The sequence below is a fragment of the Urocitellus parryii genome, chromosome 7, assembly GCF_045843805.1.
Source record: "Urocitellus parryii isolate mUroPar1 chromosome 7, mUroPar1.hap1, whole genome shotgun sequence".
Taxonomy (NCBI): Eukaryota; Metazoa; Chordata; class Mammalia; order Rodentia; family Sciuridae; genus Urocitellus; species Urocitellus parryii.
In genome coordinates this window covers 94,840,218-94,846,656 of record NC_135537.1, presented here as the reverse complement: position 1 = coordinate 94,846,656, position 6,439 = coordinate 94,840,218, and the positions used below count along the sequence as shown (strand labels likewise).

The window sequence follows — 6,439 nt, the reverse complement described above, 5'->3', positions numbered from 1 at the left end:
AAATGAACCTTATGCAGACCAGAGCAGTCTATTTCACTGTAAGGACTGTGGATTTTAATTCTACAAGATGAGAAACCATTGGTATGATTGTAGTATAAAATATATAATCAAAACATACTCTGCTGCTGCATATAGACATAGCAAAAGGGAATCACAAGAGAAAACAGGAGACAGGACAGATTTGATGGCTGAGATTTGAATGTGGTTTCCACTATTCAGGGTGGTTGGATTCTGGAATTGTTTGCAAAATATAGAATTGTCAAGGTGACTCCTATTTGGAGAGGAAGCAACCCAGCAAATGGGGATACTGTGCATAGACTGACAGGCAAGGGATAGTTGTATTAGTCAGTGTTCTGCCACTATAACAAATACCCGAGTTAATCAACCTATGAAAAATAATAAAGGTTTATTTTGTCTCACAGTTTTGGGGATTTGGGTTCATGGTCAGTTGACCTGGCTGCTTAGGGCCTGTGGCAAAGTGGCACATCACGGTGGGGAGTGCATAGAAGAGCAGATTATTCATCTGAATGCTGAGTCAAGAGAAAAAGAGAAAGAAACTGACATCTTATAATTTCCTTTGAAGGCACACCCTCTGAACCAAAATTTCCCATGATGCCTCATTCCTTAGTTTCAACCAATTCCCAATAGTGACACCCTGGAGATCAAGATTTTAACACCTGATTCTTTGGGGGATGTTGAGGGTCCAAACCATGACAACAGTGAACAGTGAGTCTGGTTTAGTGACAGTAGCTTTTAGAGATTCTTCGGTCACCATGCAGAGCTGTGGGCTGGATGTAAAGTTGTCATTTGAAGCATACATTTGGAGTCCTCTGGTCCAGAGCAAAGAGCATGCCTAAGAATATGTCCTCATAGGGAACAGCAGTGGGCAAAGGAAATGGGGCATTTCAGTGTCATACTAATGAGCCCCAAAAGAGGGCAATGAAGCGGCCTGACCCTACCCTTTGTCAAGAGGACCACTTGCCCAGAGCCAGGACCTCTTACCTGATGGTCCATCCCAGTAGGACCCAGACATTTCCTAAAGATACACCAAGACAGCTTCCCCACAAATAGCATTTATTAAAACTTTTGTTCTTCCTACAAGGGTTTGCCAAGGTAAAGGTGAGAGTTCTTCTCCATTTTTCACATCAGATTGATAATGTGCTCACACTGCAACAAAGTTTGAGGGAGGCAAATCTCACACAATGGCATTAAAACATACATTGTACATAAGAACAGCCAAGGGATCAGGCTTTTGTTAGTTAATTTATGTCAAGTAAGACTGTGATATGAGAATGGTAAATTACAATATTGTATAATTTGGAACTCCAAAAGGGAAATCCAAATTGTTGTGCAAGATAAAGTACAACATCCTGAGACCCCACAAACTTTAGGCTAAAAATTGAATATTGTGTAAAAATCATAGCTCAGTAGGCTTTTGACTGGCATTTTATGGGCCACTGCTGAGCAATGCTGTTCTACACTTTGCATGTTACCTTATTTAATATGGGAAAATTACCTTGAGATAAAATAGCTTCTCTCCTCCACATTTTGCAGGTGATAAAATGGAGTCACAGGGAGAGGTTCCCTAAATCTCCCCATTTACCTAATGTTAAAGTTGTCAGAATTAAAATGGAGCCTCTTGGGTTAAGCTTGAACAAAATGTAACTTAATCAGGGAGGTGGTAATGGAGGAAATGTCACCTGCATTTGCCTGTTAACAAGAACTGTTACAAGAGACTGCCAGAACCATCCCCTTGCACAAAGCCATCACAACCTTGCTCACAAAACACTTCTGTAAGAACTGTCCAACAACTGCCCACCTAACCTCAGGTAATGACACTTCTAGGATTCTTGATGAATATTGGTTTATTCATGCAATATTGATATTCTTCATGCAATCTTCCTGAAGATTAAACCCAGAGGGCTTTTATCACTGATTCACATCACCATTACTCTTTAATTTTAATTTTTATAAGAAACTGAGTCTTAGTTACTAGGGTCTCACTAAGTGGCTGAGGTTGGCCTTGAACTTGCAATCCTCCTGGCCCTGGGATTACAGGCATGCATCACCATGCTTTTATTATACACATGGTTTATTATCACATGCATGTTCCCATTGCAATGTTTTTCCAGAATAAACTTAATTTTTGGAGAATCTCTCTATGCTTGTTACTGCACTAGCTGACTAGGAGAGCTGAAGGACTGGGTTGCAAGCCCACCTCTTATGTCTTATCCTGGGTGGCATCTGTACCTCGTGAAACAGCATTCAGACTCAGGGTGGGTGATGTAGCCTGCTTCTTCCACACTGAAACACTGCAAAATCAGTATCAAAATCAGCAGGCAATATCAAAAATCATTCCAATTAACCCACAAACAATTCAGAGAATATAAATAACAAATTCAGACTTTGACACATATTTGGGAGGTGACATGGGGCACACCTAGGTCACAAACAGTGATGTACTGAATGATGTGCCAGATCATTGACCTGGCTGGCATTTCTTGTGCCTCTCATTGCAAGAGTCTGGGAAGGCTTAGCCTGCGGAGAAGATCACGTTTGCAGGATGGGCAGAGTGAGCACAAAAACCCAGAGGTCTCCTCTTCTTCTGACTGGCACTCAGTTAATGCTTATGGGCCATGTTCTCCACATCCACACAGAATCCCAGGGCACCCCACCTGGCAGGGATTGTGTCTTGTCCAGGACCTGTGAGCAGCATCAGGAAGGCCATGTAGGCAGCTTGATGAATAGGGGAAGACACAGTGACCACCCTTGCCTGCAAAAAGGTGAGGCTTGTGAGTGAGCAACGCATGTGAAACTGTTAACTAGCACAAAGTGTCATTCAGATGTGCTAAAAGGTGAACAACACAACTCACACTCCCCCTGCAGGACTGCTGGGGGTGTGCAATTCTCCTTCATCAGATAAGTCACCCTTGCACTGGGAGCACTAAGGAATTGCAATGCAAGCTTCCTTCATTGATTGTACACTGTGGTCTCTTGAAACAAGCTACAGATCCAGCTCTGTTGGAGAAAATGGGCAAAATGTGTCTGGAAAAGGCCCCAAAGTCATTACAACATTGTTCTCCCATGAAACAGAGTTTAGCGGAAACTTCCAAAACAAATCACCTATTTGAAAAATAAATACCACAAAAGAAATAAAATTGTATATATATATATATATATATATATATATATATATGTGTGTGTGTGTGTGTGTGTGTGTGTGTGTGTGTTTGTGTGCATGTGTGCGTGCATGCAAATTTTCTGGTGAAATTCAGTGGAATAGATTGATTCTTCATATTAAGTAGATTTCGCAAATTGATCCCAGATGTTACATAAACAAATTTACATCCTAACAACTATGTATTTATTTTAGAGTTTAAAAAAAAATAAAATAAGTATATCCAACCTATGACATCAGTGGTGACCTAAAGTTTTCTTTATGTGTTTACATAAAAAGAATCAATTTCAGGTTGAAATGTTGAACAAATAAGTTTAAAGTGGAATGTTTTCATGGAAACGATGGGAGTCATGGGAAATCGTGAGGAAAATGAAGCAGAGGTACTATGAGGCCTGAGTACAGGAACTCCAGAGAGTTCCATGTAGCAGGGAGACATCTCGCTCTGTGTGTAGTTTATCCATTTTGAATGAATTGTCATTAATCAGTTCAAGGTCTATTAAATATCCATTTGGAGGTTGGAAGAAAATTCATACTAAAAACTATTTGTATACATTTTTAATCCTCATCATGTCTTTTAAACCCATTGGGGCAGACTTTTCTCCCTCCTCCCTCACCTGAGGAGAAGCCCCTGAACAGTCCACATTTAGTACATCTTGGAGAAACAGTGTCAACTTCCAAGCCCAGCCAGGGTTCCAGAAGAAGGCTCTGTGTTTGGTAAGTAATGCATGTATCCTCTGTTTCACTTTCCATGGTTTTAGTTACAAGTGATCAATTATAGCCCAAAAATATTAAATGGGAAATTTCAGAAATAGCAATTCACCATTCTTAAAATGATGTACCATTCTGAATAGATGTTCTGATGAACTCTCACACTGTCCCATTCCATCCCATCTGGAATGTGTAGGATTTTGTCACATGGCAGGTAAGGATGCGTATGCTAGCTAGGTTATTCCCCCACCTAAGCTGGAGCGCATGTGTGCACACCTAGTTCTACCAGAACACATAGTAGAGAGGGGCAGCCACCTTAGATTTGCCTCAGGAAGTTTTTAACCTCTTGTTTTTGCATCATTGCAAAGCCACTAATTGAACCCAGGGTCTGGCACAACCTAGGTAAGTGCTCTGCCGCTGAGCTACACCCAGGCTGGGGAGCTTTAATAAGAGGGACTCTAGTCTTCCCATTACAACCTGTCTGTAATTATAAAACAATCTCTTTATTGACCTGTTTCATGGACCAAGACCCAAAATGACTTGGACAAAATAACTCTCTACCCTGCCCCCAAACATCAGGGCAGTGATGACTTTCTCCATGTCTGGATCCTGTTAAAATAAATAAAATTGTATAAAGCCAAATGTTAGAATAATACATCTGGAGGAACAAGAGTTTGTTTGTTCCTGGTTGCTGGGGGCTCTGCCACCGGCTGAGATACCACTGGGCAGGAAGCACTCATCCTGCAGGTTCTGGAGATGGTGTGGGGTACTCGCTGGCCTGGGGCCAGGCCAAGCATGAGCAGTCCCATGTACACAGCTAGGTGAAAGCCAGGTTGCCTGGCTGTCATCACCACAGCACAAAACCAAGAGGCTTGTGTTTGTTTATAGAGGCCACACTCTCTGCTCTTATTACCACACTCTGTGAAGCATCAGGACTTTCTCAGGACATGCTCTCCCTGCCACCTACTAAAGGGGTGGATGGTTCCCCAGGCTCCAGAGACCTGACCCCCACACACTGCTCTCTCTTTGTGTCACATGGCTACTCCTCAAGCTTCTTAATTTATTGTCCTCTGCTCACACTCTACAGATTTCAGAATTTGCTTTTCATAATTCAATCTCATTTTCCATATTTTTTCTTTATTCCATATTTAAAGCCTATTGGCTTAAAATGATTGACTCTGGTACAGAAAAAGCCAAGGAAGAAAGAGGCCCATGTGCCACACTTTCTCATGTGTATGTCACGCAGAGGGCAAGTATTGTGTCCTGAGACAACAGGGCAAAAAGGCCACACTCTTTCCCACCTTCCATTCCCTTAATGAAATTGCTCACTCCCTCTCCGGCCCTATATACATCCTCAGAATGGAGCCATCACTACCCCTTGGAGCTGCTGTTCTATTATTACAGAACTACAAGGGGAGGGCAGACAGGGTGAGCAGGAGGCAAAGAGGAACCTCTGGTCACAGCTGCCACACCTGTCCTACCTAGAGCACCTGATCATGACTTCAGAATGCACAGCCTCATCATGTGTCTGCTGTCCTCTACTTCATTTTAGTCTCTGTCACAGCATACCATCACAAGGCCTATAAACAACAGAAATTTATTTCTCATAGTCTTGAAGGCTGAAAATCCAAGACCAAGGCATTGGAAGATCTGATGTTTGATGAGAACCCACTTTCTCATCCACAGGTGGCATCTTCTCTCTGTGTCCTCACCTGGAAAAAGGGTGGGTGGTTCTTGGGATTTTTTTCTTTTTCCCAGAGGTGCTTTACCACTGAGCTGCATCCCCAACTCATTTGATGTCTTATTTTGAGACAGGGTCTCACTAAGTGGCTTAGGGTCTTACCACATTGCTGATGTTGGCATTGAACTTGTGATCCTCCTGTCTCAGCCCCCACCACACCACTGGAATTAGAGGCATGCACCACTGTGCTTGGCCTTGGGCCTTTCTTTAAAGGATACTAATTCCATTCATGAGGTATCTGCCCCTTGGCCTAATCACCTCCCGAGGCCCCATTTTTTAACACCTTGGAGGTGAGGATTTCAACATATGAATTTGGGGACATCACAGTCAGATCATAGACAGCAACTATGTGAGAACAGAGCAGTTCCCCCAGCAGCCCTAGGAGCAGAACCCTATTCTGATTCTGGGTGTCCTACCATCCTGCTGTGTGGTTCTTTTCCAGGGAGGATAAGGTTAGGATATGGATGTCTCATCTCCTCTTTGTGTGTTAGTGGTTGTATCCAGGATCACAATTGTGCTGTTTTCCCAGATAATAATATTTTCTTTTTTCCCATAAACATGTGGCCATGGGAAGGGCCATTCTGAGAGGACAGAAGGACTTTGGTAGAAGGGAAGCAGGCCCTTTGGTCTGGGTGGGTCTCTCCTTCCTTGGGCTGCCCCTTCCCCAAAGTGTCTCTGCAGGAAAAGCAGGGACACCCATGCCTACTTAAGATTCTTTTGGGCTGGGGGTGTGGCGCTGCGGTAGAGTACAAGCTTGGTATGCACCAGGCCCTGGGTTCCAACCCTAGCACTGTTTCCTTTCAGAGGCCACT

At 43.1% G+C, this 6,439-nt stretch overlaps 1 non-coding gene across 1 annotated transcript; it reads right to left on the bottom strand.

Moving 5' to 3' along the window:
- Positions 1-1,143: 1,143 nt before the first annotated feature.
- On the bottom strand, positions 1,144-1,245 carry LOC144256334 (small nucleolar RNA U13). The gene has a single exon (XR_013344099.1). It is a non-coding gene; the product is annotated as a small nucleolar RNA U13 (small nucleolar RNA).
- Between the last annotated feature and the right edge of the window lie 5,194 nt (positions 1,246-6,439).